This window comes from Zootermopsis nevadensis, unplaced genomic scaffold, assembly GCF_977971745.1.
Source record: "Zootermopsis nevadensis isolate Lab colony 2312 unplaced genomic scaffold, Znev_1.0 Znev_ptg000020l, whole genome shotgun sequence".
NCBI lineage: Eukaryota > Metazoa > Arthropoda > Insecta > Blattodea > Termopsidae > Zootermopsis > Zootermopsis nevadensis.
Genome location: NW_028259152.1, coordinates 11381425 through 11406113, shown reverse-complemented (window position 1 = coordinate 11406113; position 24689 = coordinate 11381425). Strand labels below are relative to the sequence as shown.

Genomic DNA, 24689 nt, shown 5'->3' with positions numbered 1-24689 from the left:
TAATATTAGATAATTCACCACAAACCTCGCTTGTTCCTAGGAATACATTTTATCATGAATACTTTCAAATACAGGTAAAGTCAAAGCAAGTTCCTATAATACAGAATTTAGTAACAATGAAGGTTCTTTTTTGTTCTGTTTCCGATAAGAGACGTTCCATTTGCCCAGAAGTTGATTTGTGAACGGAAACCCGTTGCTATGGTATCCAGTCGCAACCACGGTTCAAAAGTTTGAATGAAGTTGGAGGTGGGATGTACCTGGAATCTCATCAAGCAATCGACGTCTGCAGAAGCCATATGGCAGCGTGGATTGAAGACGAAAGGGAAAGAGGTGAGGTTGAAAGGAGTTGGCTGCCAAAGAAAATTCAATGTGTCAAGAAAGGGAGCAGAACAAGCTGGTGAGAACTGTGTTGTTGGGTGTTATATGGCGCAAGCGTGTAATGTAGGTGTAATATCATGAGCGATGTCCGTCACGCTGATACATACTGTTATTATAGCAATTGCCACGGCAACGCTGCTAAGTGGTTTTATACTTTATGGGATGATGTTTGTAGGTCTTAATATGTCTGTTGTGTCATTGCCATGATAATTTTGTTAAGCGATTCTGAAAACGTAGAAACTGCCGACTTTCGACCTGCTTGCAGTTTATCGTTATTTTAAAATATAACGACAGTCACCCACGGACCCTATGAAAACTGGTTTAATAGTAGGCCCATGTTCCTTGCTTAAAAGTTGATTCTGAAAAAAGGCTTACATAGGATAACAACAAATGTAATTCATAATATTCTTTTTATTTTTGTAGTTAACATCCCAGTGTGTTATTAATTAGTTTCATATGTATGTACCTAATCTTAAAAATAATCCATCAGAATTATCCATATAGATAGCAGCACTTGACCGTACTCACATCCTTCCTCGTCACACGTAACTGGAACACGCAGAACGCAATACCACGTGCTCAGGAATGCGGCGTAACGAGACATCCAATTTCAACAGACAACAGCAGCAGTATTCAGGTAAGACATAGTATACAAATAACAAATAATTTGAAATTACAAGAATGTTTCCATGACATTGTACAATACACTACTCCTTTGTATAGATACACGCTACGGCTCCAATAAAATAACTAAATCACACTATGAGTGGGTACCAACCTTCGTTAACAAATAAGTAGTTAGAATGTGTGCATATGCAACAAAACGTCATGAGCTTTTGTCGAGCCACTTAGCGGTTTTTAAGTGAGTGCATGTCGACATCTGTAATGATGGCGGCGGTGGTGTGGATTTGTTTACGAAATATTAGGTTGGATTAGGTAAGGTTAGTAATGTGCATGCGCAGAAGATCATGGTTTAATATTGTCATCACTTCGTTTCATGACCTCAAGCAACCGTGCTGTTGGCATTATCGACTACAGAAATTTGAAAATTGGTTTTGCAGTTATCATCAATGGCTCAAGGCCCATGACAGATTTAATTACAGATATCTTGTGGGCAGTAAATGTGTACATGCAGATATAATAGGTAAATGTTTAACTGAATTAGATTACTTTAGGTTAGATTGTAAATAAGAATAGTTTTATGATTTGTACAAATGTGTGTGCGTTCTTACTGTCTCATACTATTTACTTACGAACATTAATAACAGTTCACATATTGAGTACAGTTAATGTAGACATTAGAGCGACCTATTTTAGCTTCATCTTGCTGTAAGTTGACGTTGCACAAACTATGATGTTCACGTATAGATCAACTATGTTGGTTCCAGTTATTAAAAGGGCTAGTGCTGTTGTATATGCATAGTAGGTAATATGATATTGTTATTAGTTGTTGCATATTATAATTGTACCACATGAATATTAAGTCATGTATATGAAAACATTTGCCCAATTCTGTAACTCGGACTTTCATCGATGTTATCCTCTTTTGATAATTAAGTTGTTTTCAAGAAAACGGAGACACTGTGACATTGTGACACCGTCGCCCCACAAATGTACTGTTCCGAAATAATCAATAAGACATCAGCCAGAGTCCGAGAGTGAGGCAAGTGCCAGCTGACACCTTCATAAAAACTTGAGAACATTCTAGAAGCTTTTTATCTATGAAGAGTACGGAGTACACATATTGTACCTGGGCTACGCCCTTTCTGGCCAATATATATAGCAGCAAGATCATTACAAAAGGCTTTTTGATATGTAACGAGTTTAGTCTTGACGACGGTACTCCGGTCAGTCTAAAGTCGGCCACTGCTAAAGCCTTAAGCAGCAACCTGCTGTACTTATTACTATTTATTATAAATAAAGCCTTTGTACAAGTTAACTCTCCTGCAGCTATTACTCCATTCGGCGACCGATAACCAATCACCAAATCCGCTCGACCAACTTTTCGAACGCACAAGGTACCCGTGTCTGGTACGCAACAGCGCGTAATACAAATAACCACTCAAAATATTGTACTGTTCCGACTATTAATGCTGTTTTAAGAAACATTTTTGTAGTAATCGTAAATAATGAGGCAGATATATGTTTCTAATTAACATATAATATGCCTAAAGGCGTATGATAATTGCAACGGAAGACAAGCATAAGTTTATGGACTCTTAACGCAGTTATCTTTCATTGTCATCTTTGAAAATTGTCAATGTTAATTGCAGTTCACAATTGTGTGTAATCAGTCACAAATTATAAATTGATACCAATCGTAAAGGTAGAAATCAAGCCAGACAAAGACACATTGTATCACAAAAATCAATTCTGCTTTCTTAATCACACGACAGGAAGGAACACATCTGATAGATGCGGGGAAAAAATTAACAGTACTATTTCAAATACTAGTGAACCGAGTGAACTGTAGTATTTGTAACGTGTCAAATCCAACAAAAAAGAAATGTATTGAATTATCTCGTTTTCCGTCAATATTTCTTATGTAAATTTCATCTCTCACATTCTCCATTAAAATACGAGGAAAAATTGTTCTTGCAAGAGACAGACAGGATTGATGTGTGCTGACAAAATAATACATAAGTTTGTTTGATATCATCATATAACAGTTTCAGCCCACATTGAAACATAAATCGAATTATGTTTATTAGGCGTACGTTCCCTGGGGCCCAGTGGGTCGTGTCACAAGCTTTGTGTGTTCATTACACGTCACCTTATGGCGACGGTTTACATTGATTTCATGACGGATATGTATTTGTGATTGTGAAATTTTTCAATGCAAATTGCTTTTTGATGTATGACTTTGACGGAACATGTTATGACACCAGGAGCAAAACATCTGTGTGGAACATGGCGACCAATTCCCAAGTTCCCCCTTGCAAAATATCGATTGGTATCTGGTTTACGAGTTGCTAGGTTTTCAGATTGTTAAAGTACATAGAGGCTATGCTTTCAGAATCCAAAGGTCCAATGTCATTGCAGTAGTTTATAGAATTAGCCTATTACAATGTGGCTAAATGATTCGGGCCATCTTAACGTTCTAAGATTCGTTATGGTTAAAAAAATGCTCAAGCAAAATGTCCAAAATCTGCCAAACTTCTGTTGGTTATTGTTTTGTTTAGAGTGAAAAATGTTGTATTAACACGGGTTGACATCCGAACCGTTATGGTGGATGGAAACAGTAAACTGAAGGCAACACGTAGATTTAATTGAAGAACTGAATCGGCTACATCGGAATGGTATCATGCTCATGATTAACTTACGTGCTTCTGTTGCTTGCTGTACGAAATAACTTCTCGCACTGGATTTGCTCGACGTAAAACAGCACATGCAGCTTTCCATATGCTTCATGATTGTTCCGTATGGAAGCAGCACCGTCCACGATGCGCCGTAAGAACTCGCCTTATGTCTGTGATTTCTGCTGATACACCCGTCTTAAGTACAAATCAAGGGATGTCAAGTTTGGCCAGGCGTACGGAATAAGATCATTGTTTATTCAGACCTGTGGCAATTAATTTATGTTAGTTTAAAGATGAGTGTAGCAAATGTAAAAAAGTTGTCAGATAGACAAGGATTGAAGGGTAATGGGGAAGGATTTGTCAGACAACTACATTGCGGTTGAGATTTCGACTTTGCTGACGAATTATTAACCGAAAATAAGACGATGAATAATCATCCGAAGTTTGGCATAAATTTCATGAAACATTCTATACTATGCTGTGAGGTACGCCCCTGATCTCTTTACCCCGCCGGGAGTTTCATTGGACACATTTGACATATTTGCTCCAGTATATCCAAACAACTTGTCCCTGTAGTTGATTAGTTCGCCGGCGAACTATCTGCGTTTCTTTCATGTTAACCAAGCGCGTACCCGTTCTGACTGAATTGCATTTATATGTGCTGCATGCCATAAAGCCTCACAATTTCTTTCGCGATACCATTGTTGTTTTTTTGCGCATTCATTCCGCTCATCACAATTACATGTTGGCAATGTTAGTTATCGGAAAAATTACGTGCTATACCCCTGCCCAACTATTGTTGGCAGAGCCACCTATGAGCAGACTCTTTGTATTACAATCTCACGCAGTTTTACGATTTTCGTACTCTGCAGCTTAACGTGGAACTCCTGATGGCTCATTCTATTAACCCAGATGTTCCCAAAGTGTAGGGCGCGCCCACCTGGGGGGCGCTAGTGGTTTTCTGGGGGGGGGGGGTTATTGTTGGTAGTTGCAGGAGTTAAAACGAGAAGCTGCGAATAGGGAAAACTGGCGAGCTCTTTTTGGGCAGAGCAATGGACCTGTCGTCAGACAGAACACTCAATAATAATAATAATATGGATAAACATTTTTAACATCCTTTGCTTAGTTGAGGCAGTTTAGTTGTCTTACAGTGCTGTATACTCATAGCTAAATTTTATGTCAAATCTGTTTGCTTGCACTTGTTCTGGAAGGGTGGCGTGAAATTTATGTAATGTTTTAAGTGGGCGCAAGGTATAATAGTTTGGGAACCGCTATGTTAATCACATCTTTTAGCCGAGAGATCTTACTGCCATCTTTCAGTTATCTTACGAAATATACGTTATCACATCTTTTAGCCGAGAGATCTTACTGCCATCTTTCAGTTATCTTACGAACTATAAGTTCTACCATTTCACTCGAGATCGGCTGAAAGGCTTTTCATGAAAATTGCTGTGGATATTGTGTCTTTGGAGGCTACTCCAGTGTCCTACGTGTTCATTCTTGTGAGATGAATCCTCCGCCATGTTGCCATTAACCGTGTTTAGACGTTATAGGTTTTACCGATACAGATTATCACGCTGTGTAATGCGGCACAGGCAATGTATACATTTAATCGCGAATTTGTATCCTGCCCTGGTTATTTATGCATGCACGCGATTTCCTGTACAGGCAGGGGCTTTGTGACGGACGAAACCCCTGTCAAAGACGTTGTACCAAATACCTAAGGATTTACTGTATCAGAACTAAATATGAATCGGAATTTTCTACATAAGACAAAATGTTAAAACTGAAATTATAAACAAAATATGTATATTATATTATCTAAGAAGTGATCTATCGCCACAGAAGTTCGGGTCCCATGTTAAATGGCGCTTGTGCTGTTTATAATTCATAAGTTTGAACTCCAACCGTGTTTGTATTATCTGTGACAGGAAATATAGAAGTACAACGTTGAGGAGTCACATGGTTTAAGATCAGTTACCGAAAATCAGTCAACTTTTTATCATATTGATTTTCAGTCCATGAATGGAAGGAGAGTGGGTGGATGGAGACGAATTTTGATTGGGAATTGAAGACGTCAGCGACGTTAACATTCAATCAGTCGAAATCCCCTCCTATTAACGTTTTAATTTTCTTCCTTATAAAGCTTTCATTTCTCGTTTCCTTCTCAATTCTTTCTACGTCGTAATGCATATTTTTGTCATCGCCAGACGCGACACGAATGTAAGAAACATTTTCATTTTCACACGAATGAGTAATGAACAGACCACGTGTTGTCTGTTTGCTTGTACGTACATCTTACAAACATCTTTAAAGGATTACAGTGTTTGTTACTAAACCAGTTAATTTTATAATTGTTTGGTTCGTAATTTATATCTTCTTCTTCTTAAAGTGCTTATCCGTTCCAGATGTTGGCGATCAGCATAACTCATGCTTGATTGTACTAGGGAATTATAATGGAGTGGTTTTCCGTTGCCTTCTCCATCGCAGTATCACAACCTGTACAATCAGTATGTGATTGTCGTCTGTGAATATCTGGTGACGGGCCTTTAGGGAAGTCATTCTTCAATAGCCTCGCCCCAGGAATAACATAGCTGCTGCCCTATGCCATCTACCGTGACCCTGGTAGAGGGACCCTTGCAGGTTGCCACCCCTCGGGTCAAGGGGAACCCGGAGTTCGCGTAGGCAGGGGCACTCACTTCCCTGAAGTATGACTATCTCAGAAGAGAGTTCCTACCCGCTACCGGATCATTTATATACTCAGTTCGTATTCGACCCGAAATTTTTATAATACCATGCGAATAAATCGTCTTAATTGTTTCATATTAAGCAGTCTTGCAGAAAATGTAAAAATCGAGAAATAATAAAATTTCGAGTCAAATATCGACCTTCGTCATGTTTGTTAGAATAGTCACAAAGATTAATGATTCACTAATATGTTATATGATTGATTTATTAATTAGTTGTCATTAAAGTAACTCTTTAGGGTGTCAATAACTAAAGCCAATAGTTGACTAGTTAATCATTTAGACAGTTAGTTAATTAGGTATTACATCTTATGATCACGTTATAGAGCCTTTCGGCTTCTAAAAAAGTCGTTTATTTTGTTGGCTAGCTGTGCGACTGATTTTCTAACGAAGAAGTTTGCGCCCCTGCTTCTGTCTGGACTAAACTTTAATCATTATTTACAGGTAAATTATAAGATAATACCTTAAATCAGACCACGATCGTATCATTCCACGTATTTTCCAATTCACTTCTCACTAATCATAGTATTATTCGACATTATAATATAATCCAAACAATTGAAAGCGTCCTTAAATATGTAAGAAATGAAATTTGTTTTCTGATATGCAACTAGTCTAGGAATAATGTTGACGGCTCTTTACATTAATACAGACTAAAAAAATGGATTAAGATTAGTTAGACAAAATATTAAGAATCCGGCCACCGTTATCAGACTCTTATAAGGGCTGAAACTTTTAACGTTTTATGTACATTCCATAGACCCAAAGGTTGGTAAGACTGGATATAAGATGCGGAATAACTAATTAAGTACATTCAGGTGAGTACATTTACAAATATTAAGTTTAACGAACTTTCAGGTTTAGCATAGAACTGTTAAAATTGTAAAAGGGATATGAGTCCTCCTGAAATTGTAGATGTTTATTTACTGAACGTTATAAAAGCTCCATTTCTTCTCGTCACGTTGTGTTCACAGCAAATGCTTGCTGTAAAATCAGCAATCAGACAACAAATATTTTCGCTAATAATGTAACTGAGGTTTGCTCTACCTGTGATGATTGCCTTTGGTTATTGGATGTTCGTGAGGAAACTTCTTCTGTCCTGTCCGATAGTATTAACCCACGGGAACACAGACCAGGCTCTTGATTGCGTGTTCGTCTTCTGCAGTACCAAATTGCTTCCCTCTTCGTATCATCCAAAGACGATCTCTTGCGGTTTCCTTCAACGTCACTTTGTGTCTCCTTTTCAAGTAATGTCAGCTTTAATTCGGTAGACGTTTTCTTTGCCCAAGTCGTTAGTGAAAGTTTTGGGTTTATGGCAATGAATTTTAAATGGCGCCAATATGAACGCTTGTAACCAATACAATTTAAAGTGTGGTTGTCATATATTTTTTATCAATAATAAAGAAGGATTGGAAAGGTAGGGTCTAAATTTGGTATACATAAATATTTTACAATCGTATTTTTCTTGCGTCTGTAATTTATAATTGTATCAAATGTCGCAATGGAGTGGTTAGTACCCCTTTTTCAGAGTCGTTAGGTACCAGGTTCAAATCTCGGCCTGGAAACTGGCTATCTGGACTCAGATTTACCGTGATTTTTATCAGTATTTTTAGAAATTTTTGGGATATTGCCTTAAATTAATCCACGATCATTTATTTCTAGATCACCTCTAATTCATTAACATCCATATAATTCCACACTAATTATGTTACTGGCATAATCATAAAATAAATCGTAAATAAATACAAAACACTTCAATAACCTTTGTGTCCCTTATTGTAGATAAACTAGTCTTGTAAGGCTATGCACAGTATTGTACATATACGTTATAACATTATAAACATAAAATTTTATTTTGAAAGTTTGATCATATCGAAAAACTTTTCAAATAAAAGTTGCACGCTTTATTGAGGACTGTGTTTCATGTCATATACCAATTTCTTTTTGTACTTTAAACCACTGTTTAGAAAGCCGATGAGTTAATGTAAGGTAAGTGTCAAATTGGAACAATACGAAGCAACATTAAATTCGCTAGACAACTTCATGCATAAAACCGAAGTTCCTAATTTGTAACTGATACATGCTAACAGATACAGTCTCCCGACTATCCATTGTTTTATGAATTTCAGGTAAACCATTAATAAAATAAATTGATCGAATTTTGGTGTTAATCAGAAACTGAGAGTCTGGGAGATAAATGCTTTTATCTACCAACGCGTATGCAGTGACCTCTCCCTGACCGCTCCTGACTGAGCACCATCTATTTTCGCGACTAGAAAACTTCATTTTTTGTAGTAGCCTAAACTTTGTTGTGTGTGTGTGTGTGTGTGTGTGTGTGTGTGTGTGTGTGTGTGTGTGTGTGAAACTTGGTCTTTTACTCAGAAGAAAGAGTTCAGATACAGCGTATTGAGAAGTATAGGTAATATTTGTGACTAAAACACACGAAGAAACAAAACGACCGGAGAAAATTACTCTATATTGTTAGAAGCATTAATGTAGGATGAACGGATTAAATAAAACTGCACAAAAGGTTTCGATTGACAAATTAGGAATAAATATATCAATTGAAGATATTTAGATGTTATTACTAAAACAGATCTTAGTGAAATTGGGTGTGGACGTGTGGATTGGATTCAATAATGATCTCGGTAATGTATATTCTGGTCCCGTAAAGGGTTAATTTTATTGTTATGTTTTTGAATGAATGTAAAATATAGTATTTAGGAACAGACGATAACATGGTACATGAGTTTTAATTTATCATCAGATAGGAATGGATGTGTGAACTAAATTTAGTTGAGGACAGTTTCCAATAGCGGGGTCTGATGAGTTGATCAGAACGTGGTATGGAACCTGTGGGCAATTTTGTACTGCAGTCTCCTGTCCCTGTGTGATGCTGGAACCTAGATAAAACACAGATCACAGAAAGCCAGCCAACACGGTCATCAGTTGCGCTGGTAGACTCCATCTTGAGAAACTGTTGATATGGCGCGCATTTTATTTTGTTGTAATTTTTAAAAATGTTGTTGATAAATACTGAAAACACTATTACTCATTCTGATATTTTTGTTTATGTGTTCTCCGTTGCTAAACACGTAGCATATGACGTAAATGTTTCAAGTAATGTAAGGATTTTATCGGAATCCTGCTTTATAGAAATTATTTTTAGGTTTAACTCAATATGGTACCCATCTAATTTGGGGGGGGGGGTCCCATATTACGTTAACCTTTAAATAATATATTAAAATATGTTACTCATGTTCATAAAATATAATAATATATTTTAATTCTTTTAATGTATATCTGTCTATTATGTTTACAATATCTTGATTCTGTTGACAGCATCTGATAGATAAATTTTGTAACAGTTTATGGGCCATTTATCATAATTAAGAAAAGGTTAAGTTCCTAAAAAACCGAAAAGAAAATGGGATTTTATAACGCCACCTTCTCTATATCTTCAGATTCTTTAAAAGGCTGTGGCGGGAGGAATCATTGCTTGGCCAAGACTGAGTGTCTATTAGCTTCTCAATGAGGACTTATTCTATAGAGTTAATTTAATTAACTCCGTCATTATTATTCTCGTCTTACTATTCTACTTCCACAAATACTGAGTGGTTCTAAGCCTGTTCCGAGATTCAGCAGTTGAATTTGTCTCCGTCCTTAGGATCTTTCAACATCTCTTATTTATTCGGATGCACACGTAGAGATTTTATTTTAGTGTTCCTGTCTGCATGGCTTCAGTCTGTGTGTTGGGTGATTTGAAGGCGTTTTGAAGTTCAGGAGTCAATTTATTCTTTCAATTTCACAGCCAATATGTAGTTATGGGCAACTCCGTTGGCAGTTCTGCGTAGAAAATAATAGGTAATTTTTGAGGGTAAGTTTGCTCTCTGAGTGGAGTTCTGTTACACCAGTCATCGACATTTTCCCTAATGAAACCCGTTCCCGGGAATATTATCTCGAACGCTCTTGGTTAATGAAGTTGCTTCTAAATAGGTTGAAGTCTGAGTTTTATCGCAGTCAGGGCTGATGGAGTCGCGCTCTGTGTAGACGTCACTAAATTTGAAGCGAATCCTGGAGAAAGACTATGAGAACAATTAACTTGGACTGCCCTCGAAGGAGGAGTATATTTTTAACGTAGAATTATATCTGTCTGCTAACAAGAATATTGTGTTAACAAATTTCATATTGCTGCATTATTTATAGAGATATTCAGGTTGAATTTCTACTCATATTCTAAATTTTTAACTATAAAAAAATATCTTTGAAACTTGACATGCACGGTATATTATGTTCATCTTCGTACAAGCAGAGAGCATACATACAAACGTATGTATGTGTATGCTTATGCATAGGTACTATAAATACATTCATTATTTTGTATGTGTATATGTTTTTATGCTTATGTGTGTACGCATGAGCATATATGTATATACGAGGTGCACCAAGAAAGTTTCCTGAATGCCCCCATGAAAGCTGTGTTTAATTATTCACAAACTAATACATTACTTTGATAAGATCGATACTTGAAGGGCTCTCACCACAAAAATTTTGTGTACCCCAAAACAATAAATTTAACTCCGATATCAGAATTCCACACGCTTCACCATATTGATAGATGTATTATTAGGCAATTTTAAGTAGAAAATGTAAATGCAAAAAGGTAGATGGGCGTCTAGTAGCTTTATACCCTTGCAAAGAAGTCTCATAAAATCGAATCAATTGTTTCAAAAGTTACTAGGGTAGAATGCATACGCCTTCGTGATGGATATCTTTCTTATAACATAACGAGAGCAGGATAATAAAAACATATAAATTTAAACTATATTTTGGTAGTAGCATTTTATCATCACTAGCTGTATTATAATATGTATGATTCAGTCGCTGGAACGTACCCGTTCTTAAAAGCGGAATACATTAGACCTACGTTAAGGTGATTGAGATATTACTACTACTACTATGGCGTAACAGCCCAAAATCGAGCCCTAGCCTCCTCGATTTAGATATTAACGTGGGAGAATCCTTAAGAGATGCTGCACCAATTTCACTTCGCAGGCCGTAGCTCTCGATATTAATTTAATAATCGATAAAGTCACTAGCTCTTTGATAAACTTGCCAGATGACTGAAGCTGAGTTAAGTTCAGGAAATTTAATTACATCACCCAAACTTTTTTATTATGAATCATAAAGAGAAGATTAATGCGGATTAGTTATCTGTACGAGAGTGCTGAGAAATTAATAATTTTCTGCTGTCTTTAATAACCTTTGCTCTTTGGATGCTAAGACGTAGGAAGTTTGCTTTAAAGCGGTGGTCTTTGGGCTGGACTTACTACACATTTTGAGAGATAAGCTATAGAAATATACCGTAACTTATTTCAACAGTTGAATAAAATGGCTTGTGGTATTTAGCAGTAAAAATTGTATACTGCATCACATATTATATGTAAGGAAATAGCCTATACTAAGGCGGTTTTTTATAATTAAAGTCCACCATTACAGGATGTATAAGATTTGAAAAATATTTGTTGATCATCTTGAACATCATTAATTAAGAATTTAAAAATTTTCAGTAAAATAATCCTCATTTCACAAAATTGACTAATTTAAAGCAACTTCTAATTCTGTAGTATGTGTATTTTGATCTTATTGGTTTCAGTGGTATTTGGGAGGAAAAATTGCATAAACTTCAGCTTACCCTTGATTCAACCACAAATATAATTTTGGTCCTTTGCTGTTATTTCCACATAGGATAAAATTCTCTCGCCCCAAACCATTTCTCTTCCTTCTTTCCTCCTCCTCACACATCCCACGGGCTATGAACAAAATGAGGATGTGGACGATGGTGTTAAGAGTTGTGAAAGTCTGTAAATGTTTCAGCTCTGAACGCCATCTTCAGGTTTTATTAGTAGCCAAGTCTCTGAAGAGTTGTTTGTTTTTTCTCTATTGCCCGCGATTCACAATGGAGAGCTTTTACAACACATCTATTCTGAACAGAGCACAACAGCACACAATATTCTGCCGTGGACCTGTCGGGAATGGTTCTCTTCATCACAGATATTTTATCTAAGATCGCTTCAATCAATGCGTTCTGTTTTTTACGAACGAGATAATCCTTAAATCAATTCCTTGTAATTTTTCATTATCAATAAAAGTAAATTTATAATCCTTAACTTTTTTGGGGACTTTATCCGTTGCATAAATTATAAATATGACTTACAGGATACTAGAAATAATTTTTAAATGCTTTAGAAATGTCAAGACAGGTTTACATTTGAAGTTTGAAAGTTCTGGTGTGTTATACTACATAAATTTTTTGTTTGTTTTGAAGTTTGTCCAGTGTTTACATTGTAATATTATAAAACTACAGTTTTTCGGAAGCTGAATTCTGCTTCCATCTTCAGGTTATGCACTTTTAAAAATACACAGTTTTCTCCCGGAAACTGGAATCACAGTGCTTCTAAACAGTCAAAATAATTATGTTTTTCCGTATTACTTCCGCATGAAAAGAAATCATGTTACATGTTCCACAATTGAATAATAACAGTAATTTATCAGCACATTTCTCTAAATTATTGGTTAGTATACACTATAAGGCAAGCTGGACAATTATATTTACTTAAGAGTCAAATGGGACTATTTCGCATTGACCGTGCGAACGAATATTGAACTTAATTTATTAATTAGATGCACATTATTCACATCGAACTAAAATAATTAATGCAGACACCATATCTTAGTCTGATTAGTGTTTTAAAGAGATTAAGATACGCATTAAAACTAATCTTGATTGTGATTTATTGGTTTTTATAAAAAACAGCTTTAGTTGTAGTAAATAAAAATAAAAGTAGTAAGTGTGTGGTCTAGGGAAAAAATACATCTTCATCATGTATTAATTTTATTATTTATTTATTTAATTAGGAGCATACTTGGTAGGCTATGGTGTACTAGCCATTAACACGGCATCTGAACATCACCGCAAGACCATTTATTTTCCGAATCCCTTACGAATTCATGACGAGGTTATGAATGAAGCATAGCTGTAACGAACTACCGTTGCTTTTGTAACAGCTGGAAATTCTGTCGCATGTGGAGAGGAAGTTCGCTTGAATGATGCAGAATTTGGAGTGCAGTGTAGCTGACTGCACTCAAGAGCGTTTCCAGCCTCGCGACGAGACGCCTGGCGGAAACACCCTACATGTCCCAAATTAACAGCAGCCACCAGGAGTAGGGGCCACTGCTGCCATTATCCGCCTCACATCTATGAGTATCGTTCTGGCACCTTCTGATATCGACCTGAAATTCTGCTATTGTGAAATTTCACTAATTATAAACACAGTTTCCTCAGACATGTAAAAACCAGCTGCTGGTACATTCGTCACTGACATCCAACTCTAGGAATAAGTGATGGTTAGAGACGGCTGGAACTTCCTCATGATACTTCTCATAACTACTTGACAACATGTATATTGACACAATAGTCAGGATGTATACAGGCATACCGCGTTTTATTGCGCTTCGCAGATATTGCGTTTTTTTACAAATTGAAGGTTTGTGGCAACCCTGCGTCGAGTAAGTCTATCGGCGCCATTTTTCCAACAGCATGTGCTCACTTCGTGTCTCTGTGTCACATTTTGGTAATTTTCGCAATGTTTTTTTTAGACATAATGCTATTGTACACTTAATAGACTACAGTATAGTGTAAACATAAGTTTTATATGCACTGGGAAACCAAAACAATTCGTGTGACTCGCTTTATTGTGGTGTTCTGGAACCGAACCCGCAATATCTCCGAGGTATGCCTGTATAAAGATCCACTGGGACATCCGTCTTGTGTTAGAGATAACATCTGGGTATATCCACAAAGAATGTTGAATATTGACCGATATATAGGGCTCCCTCCCAACACAAAAGCTGTCATACGAGTATTCTGAATATCTTATATTCTTACGACTCATTATGTGACATTCATTTTAGTTGATGTGCGTGCCTCATACATGAGTATTTTGGCCAGTGAGTTTGGATATTAATTTATTCCCATATCCGGCATAAATTTGTAAAAATCGGATAAATTATCTGATTATTGATAATGTTCACGGAACATAAGAGTAGACGGTACAAGCACGGAAGCGGGAAAAATAAATTTATAAATATGATTGGTTCAAAAAATTTAAGAAAAGGTTTTTCACGGTCCCTGAAACGTATTTGGGAGGATGTTGTTATAATCAACCCTAAATAAATTGTAATTGAATCTGTGTCGGGCAAATTGGTTTTAACCTTTCAGGACTGAATTCCATTGTCGATTTTTGTGCTGTGTGTGATCACATTGCGCGTTCCATTAGAAGTTGTATTTCTTAAATACTCTGGCACTTATCGACTGCTAAAGGAATTTACGTATGTGGCGTTAGAACTGCCCCTTCATTTAAGCACAATCCTAAACATGTGTGTAGAAGCACATTATAGACCTCGGCAGTTTTTGGAATATTGTCTCCGGTTGGTATCCACTTGCCAGGAGGCTGCGTGAGGCACAGAGCTGACGTGGATGTGACTGATAAGAGGAAAATTCCAGTCGCTGTCGGAAAACAAACACAGTTTGTCCAACTTCTAGTATTTTACCGTGGTGACTGAGCTACGTCGGCGTAGATAATTAGGGCTGTTAATTTAATTTGAGTCTTAAGTAAGAATAAAATAAAATAATGAGGCGGATATTTGACAGGTACAATAAGACTGTGGAAACTTTAGAAGAGAAACGGAGGTTTCAATCATTGAACCACGACTCTTGACAAAGGTAGGTATCGCACTGTTTGTTGTCCTGGAAGAACATGCACTTATTTCGTACCAATATTGACGTAATGTAATTTTCTATGATTAACTCCTAAATTGTAATGACGATAGGATATGCAGTGAGTTGTCACTCGCGAAATTCCAGCTCGATATCCTTTCTTCAGTCGTTAACCTCGTATTGTCTAGGAAGAATAACGTTTCCAATAAGCGTAACATCGAAATGTGTTTCTATTTTTTTTTTACTTTTTATATCCTGCCTTTCAAATTCCGAGGGTAACATTCTTCTACCCATTCTAAGGTTCTTGATTCATAATCGGTAAGTGAGAAATAACTGAGAAGCGTAAATCACAAAGGGACTGAATTATATGTAAATATGTTCCACTATTTTGTAAGAACGGATGGACTACCTAAAATTGTATGGCTGTCATATTTAAACCGATGAAGTCAGAAGGGCGTGAATTTTTTAATTCAAGAAAGGGATAATTATAGATTCGGGTGTATAATAATGAAGCACTGAGGAAATATTTTCGCGTGGAAGATATAAAATAAGATATAGCTTAATAAAATACATTAAACATTGGAAAGCTTCATAATTTGTCACTCACTTGATACTGTTAGGGTGATAAAATTAAGATGAGAAAAATTCACGGGACATGTAGCACGAATACGAAAATTCGAAGGGGAGAGATCTGTTGGGAGAGTGAGGGGTAGATGTCGAAATATTATTAAAATCGATTTTTAAGAAATAAATGTGATGCCGACCACTCACCCCCATCTAGTGCCGAGGTCAAGAAAGAGTAGGAGCTATACCTCATGAGCTGGGATAGCTCAGTCATTATAGTGACTAGAGCTACGGGCTGGACGACCGGGGTTCGATCCCCGACGGGGGCAGAGGATTTTTCCTCTAGCCTCTGGGGCCCACCCAGCCTCCTCTACAATGGGTACCGGGGTCCTTACCCGGGGGTAAAGCCGGCCGGGGCGTGATGCTGACCACTCACCCTATCTAGTGCCGAGGTCAAGAAAGAGAGGAGCTATACCTCCACTCACCCCAAGCGCCTTTACGGCACGTAGGGGACAAACTTTACTTTACATTATAAAGAGCGGATTTCGTTGGCTGAGATTGAAATTTCAGTTCAAGACACGTGAACATGGTGCTAAACCTTTGATTTCTATAAAAAACAACTTTTACTTTGATCTTGTAAGCGTTTATCAGTTTTTCATGGCAGAAATTTTACGTGGACACAGTTGGAATAGAATGTCATAAAGCTGGAAATTAATTTCCTGTCTTTGAAATAAACTTCTAGCTCCACTCCATCATCATTCTTAGATTTTAGCTCTTTAATGACGCTGTCATCAATAGAATTTTTATAGCGTCTGACGGCCGGTTGATTGTCACTGAAAAATTAAGATGTGTCCTATTCCGAGGGATTATCCTAGCATTTATTGGCAGAGCAAAATGCATGAAAACCTCAGGATAAGTACAATGAACGTAAAAGTCCAGGAAAAAGTAAATTAACTGTAGTGCAAATTTTACTTCTGTTCGCCCACTTCTTCGCTGCCATCGTACTCAAATTTTAATCTTCTGTTTCTTAACTGTTCTGGGTAAAATAATTCCACGTTTCACAACATCGTATCAGTTCAGAGGTCAGGCAGCCCACACGTTAGGTGGGTAGAACTGTTTTAAAACACCTGACTGGTTTAAACTGCGCGTTTTAATTAGCAGAACTATTTTACCGCTACGGGACCGTTATTTCTACACTTATATGCTAAAATGGCAACAACAATGAATTGTGACTTCGCGTAGTCGCCCCAGTTCTCAGGTCGCTGAATGAACAAAACTGATTTCACACAACGCTTGGCAATAGATGAGGGTACCAGCGCGCATTTTCTGCAGTTGACTTCATGGTACAGGATACTAAAGCGACTCGATCCTTTATTCTCCCAGGTTCATGGAAAGTAACGCAGATTCAAATACCAGTCCGTTAATACCACGTTAATTTTAGTTACAAAATACTCTCAAATCATTTACTAACCGCTGCAGTAACGCACGGCGTGCTGTGACCTTGAACTGCGGTAGTCTCAAATTCCGTTATGTCTGTGAGTTTAAAAGATTGACAATTACCGGATTAGAGTACTGCATAATCGGTATTCTGCACAGCAATCGTACTTTATACGAAATGAGAAATCTGATGGATACGCGTTACAAAGTGTAGCTCCTGACATCAAGAGCTAATTGGATTGGGACTGGCTGCAATTGAAGTGAACTTATGACAAGGACAGCGATCCACGTTCCTAACGATTACGACACTCGAAGAGATGGTGAAGATCTACAGATTCTAATGCCTCTGAACTTGGGAAGAATTTTCTAATATACACCCGGCCGTCTTTAACTTCTGGGACAAATACGCTTAAGATTGGAAAAATGGTCGATCCGAAAGTAATCTTAAAAAAAAGTCGGCTTTTTCCGTGCTTCAGAATTATATTTCAACTTTTAACTTTCAACTTTAGCCTTAATACGTGACCCACATTATTTACAATATATTAAAAACAAAATTATTTACAATGATTCTATAGAATATTTTCACAAATCTTTTAAGCTCTATGTTTCTACAATTATATTAGATTTTTCAACTTAATTTCTTGTTTTAAAAATGTTAGTATTTGAAAATAATTTTTAAGGTAAGGTATTTATTTTTAAAATTTCTTTAAATCTTACACTAATTTTATATATTTCCTAATTTATTTCTTTAAAACCGATCTTTTATCACTACTGTCATCACCACCATCATCGTTGTCCCATGCAACACATACACGTTTACCATTTCGCCAAGCGTTCTGCATGTCCCAGCCAGCTCATTATCCATGATTTCATCAGCCGTATAATAATTATGCGTTACAGAGCACAAACTATGAAGCTTCTGAGGGTGTTATTCTGGGTTTTGGCGAAGTGTGGATCAACATTTCGTATAAAAATAGTCTCCGTCTTCAGGGCTGAAGTGGCCATGCTACCAACTACAAACCAAAAAACTAACAAGGAGTGAAGTTTTGCGCAATGCGCAAGACAGAATCCCTTGCACTGTTAAAACATTCCTGACTCCGAAACGGATAGCTAGATTTGGAAAACGTGCCTTATAGGCTTTTGTTGGGGATGACTTGGCCGAAGACTAGACAGTTCAGACTGGGGGTTATTGGTACAGCTGGGCGGATATTCCCATCAGGCAATGTGTTCTTTGCCAACAGAACTTTGATTGGATGGATGTTTGGGAGTTGAATCCAGAAAGTTTAAGATAGCTTTGACTGAAGGCCTCTTCTGCTTGGGGGGGGGGGGGGGGGGTTATTTTGGCTAAAGGCGGGCTGCGTCTCTTTTGAATGATATCTTAGCATTTGCCTTTAATTGACGAGAAAGCATGGGAAAACTCAGTCAGTATAGCCTAGAAGTTAGACACCACTCGTTGCGCCGTGAGAGACTTCAGTCAGCCATTGGTCAGAACAAGTGTTTTCTTACGATGGATTATCTGTGCTTCCTACTGTACTGTTCGCGAGAGTTAAATATTGCGCTGTAGGCGGCTGGTAGGCAAGTAGTGTGCACATGCGTGACCACTCTATACCTGAGTGAAAAATATCGGTCTTTAGCGCAAATATATTTCTCACACGACTTTGTTGCTTTCCGCTGTTCGTAGTATTGTTATTCAGTGGCTATGTAAAACTTCCGGTGTTGTGAAGCTTTACTAGTAGAGTATTACATTAATTACCCACCATGCAGGAGGCCGCCATGTTTTAATTGGCAATGCACTAGCTATCTTCAGTTTTAATTATTATAATGAGACAATGTTTTGTTTTAAAAATTTCATGCAAAGATTATTAACATCTGCTGCGGAAATATGTATCATATCCAGCTTTCTTTGCATAGACTATACTTTCTAGTGTCAGATAACAAAACATTAATATACTATCGGACAAACGACACGCTTCAAGCCTTTCGCTTGAAAATTTCACCGGTCAAATAGTTCTGCGGCCACTGTACAGTAATTGCTGAACTCCAGGGTTCCCCGCCATAGATCAGGTTCAGTCAGAACTCTCAGTTGGTGCTCAGATGTGGTCGAAGAAGAATGTAATACCCAAATCCTCATGAATTTGCCTGTTACCAACTTTCGACTGTGCGTTAGTTGGAATGCGAACACACTGGGATTAAATATTCAATTTCTGGACAAGGCCGCTAGTAGCGGACCGCTAAACGGGGCATGCCGTATCACATCCTTGATGATCCGGTCAAAGCTTCTGGATTTTCTTGGCCAGAATACTGACATTGTGCAGCTGGATATAATGGTCCAGTACCTCTTACTCCAAATAAATCCGACCACTTCCCAGCACCGCCACATCAGCCCTGCAGATCAAGACGGTATAGTTCTCCAAAACGTTGGCATCTACATCCAATTTATACACATCAAAGCCTCGAAGAACAGCGTTTTCCTCACTTCCGTGGGAACTTCAAGTCTCACATAAGAAGATTTTCGATTATCAGTCACACTTTGAATTCAAGCCATTGAACGTGGCCAATTTATTCCTTAAACTTCATACCCTCTCTATATTATTCTCCAATTGGATGAGAGTTTAAAATTTGTTTCTGGTAACCTGCAGCCTGCCATATTAAGTGGGTCCCTCGCCACCATAGCGTACTTCGGATAGAGGAGAAGGTTACCAGATGTGGAGGGGAGCTACCAGACACAATACTCGTGTTAGAAATTTGGACTACCTCGGATTTCAGCGATTTAAGAACGGAGACAAGAGGGTGCTTTTGTTAACACTGGAAGGTTCCACAAAAGGTGCGAAATTTATTAATTGGCTGAGATGAGAGTTTAAGATAATTTTAGTTTCAATGAGTGTGTATGAAGTGCTTTAAAACGAAGAGACATAACAGCAAATCCTTTGTAAAATTTTATCTTAAACTTTTTAAATTAAGGTCTTTTAGATATTTAATCTTAAATGTATCTTTATTAATGTTCTGTATAGTTTTAAACTTGAACTTATTTCAATCGTTTCTTTGTTTGATTTTGAAGCCATGTCAACAGGTAATGAACATTTCATCTATAAAGAATTATGTCTAGACTTGTAAATAAACTATGGCTTATCGCCTTTCTCTGGCGTCTGTGACAGCAGAAGGCACTACCGCTCTGATGGAATGGAGTTTCATTATGTTTATTACTTATAATTTACAATGTAGGGGTCCGCAGTGGCCGCGCGGTCTGAGGCTTGTGGGTCTTGTGCCGCTTGGTCGCGGGGTCCGTGGGTTCAAATCCCACTCAAGCCATGGATATTTTTCTGTGTTGTGCTGTTCTGTGTACAGGTAAGGGCCTTGCGAGGGGCTGATCCCTGATCCAAGGAGTTCTACCGAATGTCCATAGATCAAGCCAACTAAAAGGTTTGTGGACCCGTAAAGGGTACCGGAAAATGTACAAACATTGTTAAACCGGTAAAAGAAGAAGTTTACAATGGAGTATTTAAACAAAATTAAATTATTGTTCTATCTGATAAGCGTGTTATTTTTCTGTGGCTAGCGTGGTTCAAACACACACGCGATTTAAAGACAAGTTTTAAAAAAATAGGAAAAGAGTAGATTTTCAGAAGCGTGAAAATAGGGTTTTGACCGTAACATTGAAGGACTCATTACAGTTAAAGGCCTCAGAAATTACGGAAAAACAGGAACAGATGATATCCGTTATGGTAATAGGAATGCACTACTGAAGCAGTCGGTACAAACCACTAAAGAAACCATTTGGAACCACGATATAAGTTTGGATTTCTTGTTAATATACTCTGTAGAAAATATGTTTGGATGAAATTAAAACATTTAAGATTCTTCATTCTTGTTTGAGATATCTAGTTAGGGGTTATAATTTCATCACATAAATCATGTTGTTTCCCATGAAGTCTATGTTTACAAGAAGTCGACAGATTTGAGTTACGAAGCCAACTTCTGTACGCAGAACCTAGCTTTGATTCTTCCTTTAGTGTATTTACACTGTAAAAATAAAAGTGCTCTCTTCCTGCTTTTGATTATTTCTGCTATAGATCCACTATTCGTAATTAATTTATCTTATTTGTTTTACTTTATTTAACGACTCTTTTGAATAGAGTTACAGAACGAAGAATTGTTTTCGGATATTGAATTGGAAAGATCTGTAAGGAAACGATAGTAATTTGTTTTAACATACTATCCTAGATTTAGACTGAATACCTGATAAAGAGAATGGAAATCTTCGTCAGGATGGTCTGTTTCCGCGCAGAGAATCAGACCTGAGAACGAATGCCAGGCACTCAAAAGTGTCGATTGTCGTTAAATTGCTAAGAACAACTTTCTTCGTGATTGCAGAGGGTCTCTCTGGATTAAGCCAGTGAGTTCGGGCTCTTTACTCTCCGGAGCGAGACAAAGCTAAGTGTTCTACTCCGATAGCCATAACCCTGATAAATTAGGCGTGTCGCCCTGAGTGTTCTGTTAGCAGTATAAGTCCGATCAAGCTTTGAAGATGGAGTTTGTGTAGCGAAATGAGTTCGCCATTGGCTATCAGCGTTTAGGCAGAGGAAACCGGTCCCTATGGAATTTGTCGAATGACCTTTACAGATAGATTACTGTTCAAAATTTCGTTTACATTAAATCCTGTCTTTAATTTGCACTCTTCTATTAATATTGTTAGAATGAATTTAGAAGAAGAGAAGAAATTAATAAAGAATTCTAATCTGAAAGCCTTAAAATTAGAGATGACTTGGGAGAGGTATGAGAAATATGGATAATAAGTACGAAGCAGAGAAATAGGAGGATAAGATGATGTAAGACATAATGGACTTTCAGATTCCGTAACAGTTAATACCTTTGCCAGTTGAATGCATACTTACTTCTTGATTTCATCCACATTAACAATAAACTTATTAATGCTGTGTACTGGATTAAACTGGCATAAGAATGGGTCTAACAGTAGGCTCTTGTGAACACGATAATAAACCATAAAATTTCCATAAAATCCGGGCACTTTTTGATCAGGTAAGAGATGATAATCTTCTCAAAAAGGTACTATGCTACATGACCCATAATTTTTCTTTCAGGTAATCATTTCCTGTAAACGAATGTCCTGTTAATTACAGCCGTCGAGGCATCTGTCAGCCTAAAGTGTTAAGAAAAGTAATGCATTAATGTACCTTACGTTATTCAAATAGGAAATGCGAAAACACTTCTGGACTCAAAATCATGTTCTTATTTTAAGATTATTAACTTTACAAACGACTTTCTGGGTCTCATTAAGCAAATGGTACTAATCTTGGGTCTGTTCCAACTCGAATACAAGTTAACGCATAGACACACGCGCAATACTCCAGTTTTCATATCAAAATAAACAATAGTGTGAGGGAAATAACCATGCGGCTGTTCAAACAGCACTCACATGATGACAAATGTACATCGAAATTAAGGGTTATTTCGCTTTCTGCAAAAATGTAATATACTAAGTTTTGACCTGTGGTATGATGCATAACATATGAAGTGGAGATGCCAATAGGTTTCAGACTAAAAGTCAGCAATTCTCAACCCTTATTACTCTACGAACATGTATTCTTTGAAATAAAACATTAGAGAACGATAACTTTGGTGGAAAATTGTAACATATTAAATCTGCCCTTTTGTATAAAATGTAGAAATAACTCGTAATGGCTAGGTAATATACGTACGTCTGAAAGTACGTACATTCGAATAAATAAATTTTATAGCCGCTCAGTGATAGGAGCTTGTCTTCTTAGTAGACACTTGAATGTTCTCAGGGGTGTTAACGGCATGTAACTCCCGACAACTAGAAGTTGCCGCTATTGCTGAATATATTTTTTTCTTTTTACACTATTTATTTATTTAAGAACAATACAGATGATGATATTTGGCTTTAGCCACAAGACGATGATTTCAGAATTGTATTGGATTTGCGTGCGACTGTGTTCAAAGTTTGTTGAAGAGTCTCCTTAAAAACAGACGCGCTGCTGTAAGCGTCCTGTCCTTGGTTCGAAACATTCAAAACCAGTGACGTATTCACTTGCATTCAGCTCATGTGTCTAATTGGCTCTTTCAAAGTTTCTCTCTCACACTACTTAATGTGTATGGTCCAGTAACATTCGTCTGCTGAGTGGCAATGAACCATAAAGTCCAAACTGACTTTTGGCATATTGAAGCCATAAATGTCAAAGTGTGACACATGGGACTACACCCAATTCACGACAATTTATTGCCCTCGCACGTCTTTGTCCTAAACAGTTAGGTAGATGCCATGAAATGGAAGTATCCGTCCCAGTATCACACTCCGAACACCACAAAAAGTTAAAATTTTGAAACGAAAACTTAAAAGAAATTCAGATTAATAAAATAATAAGAAACTAAATAGTATGATTAAATTACCTCAGCAGAAGATGTAATTTGGACCGTTACAATTTATTTATTTATGTCAAATGGCAGGTACATAGAATTTAATCTTTGACCCATAACACATTTTGCTTCCGAGTAGCGATCATAAAGTTTGCTGCTCTTCAAAGCTGGGCAGTGTTGTAGGTGGTGACTGTCCATCGAATAAATAAATGGATTTTGATAAATTTGGCACCTGGAGATGTAAGTTGTGGAGCGAATTAATGTAGTCCCCATTGCATCTGTCTAACCCTTACTTTATATGAAGGGAACTTCATTCAATATACAGGTAGCCCTCGATTTACGCCGGGTATGTATTCCTGGACGAACCGGCGTAAATTGGAAAGATTTTATGATATAAATCAATGGGAAGTCAATGACATGCGTTCCCAGCACCCAAATATTGACGAGTAATCTAATGGCGTTAATTTAGATCTCTGAAATAACGTAAATAAAATAAAGGGAATTTCAAAAAATATATTTTATACACTTACAGTCGGCGATGGCGTGATGAAGCGGCGTTAGTTCTCTGACGAAGTCCCTGGTTGAGTATCGTCATGTTTTTTAAAGAAGGCACGTACATAGTGTGGACTGACGTGATGTCTTCTTTCTTTCAAAATTTCACGATAAGGCCTCATGGATGCCATAACGCTCCTCTTCGCTGTAGCACAAGAGCAAACTCGCATATGCAAAAGTTTGCATTTCACAAACAGCTTTTACCGATTCATCGATCTCATTGGAGCAAATTCGAGTTAACGAAACATACGTAATTGCAGAGATGAATGTATTTATAATATTTATTTAAAATCAGCGATGTAAGAATTACGATTTATATAAGAAGCAGTACGAAAAACATTGTAAAACGTTATAAACATGTTTTATTCACTTTTTGACTTTCTGGTTTCAAAATCGACGTCATTCTGAATCGGCGCAAGTTGAAGGCTACCTGTATTAGAAGCTGCTCAACATACAAATGATTAATCTCTTCACTGAGTAAAACATAACACATCTAATTAAGATGCAACCGTTCTTATTTTAGAATTTTTTTAACAT

General features: G+C 37.2%; 1 protein-coding gene across 1 annotated transcript in view; it reads left to right on the top strand.

Moving 5' to 3' along the window:
* The first annotated feature begins 206 nt into the window (after positions 1-206).
* Positions 207-24689, top strand: part of GABA-B-R3 (gamma-aminobutyric acid type B receptor subunit 3) — a 287088-nt gene continuing 262605 nt past the window's right edge. Inside the window, exons 1-2 of the mRNA XM_087351747.1 lie at positions 207-397; positions 883-1015. The gene's annotated coding sequence lies outside the window, so the exon portion shown is untranslated. The remainder of the gene's footprint in view (positions 398-882; positions 1016-24689) is intronic.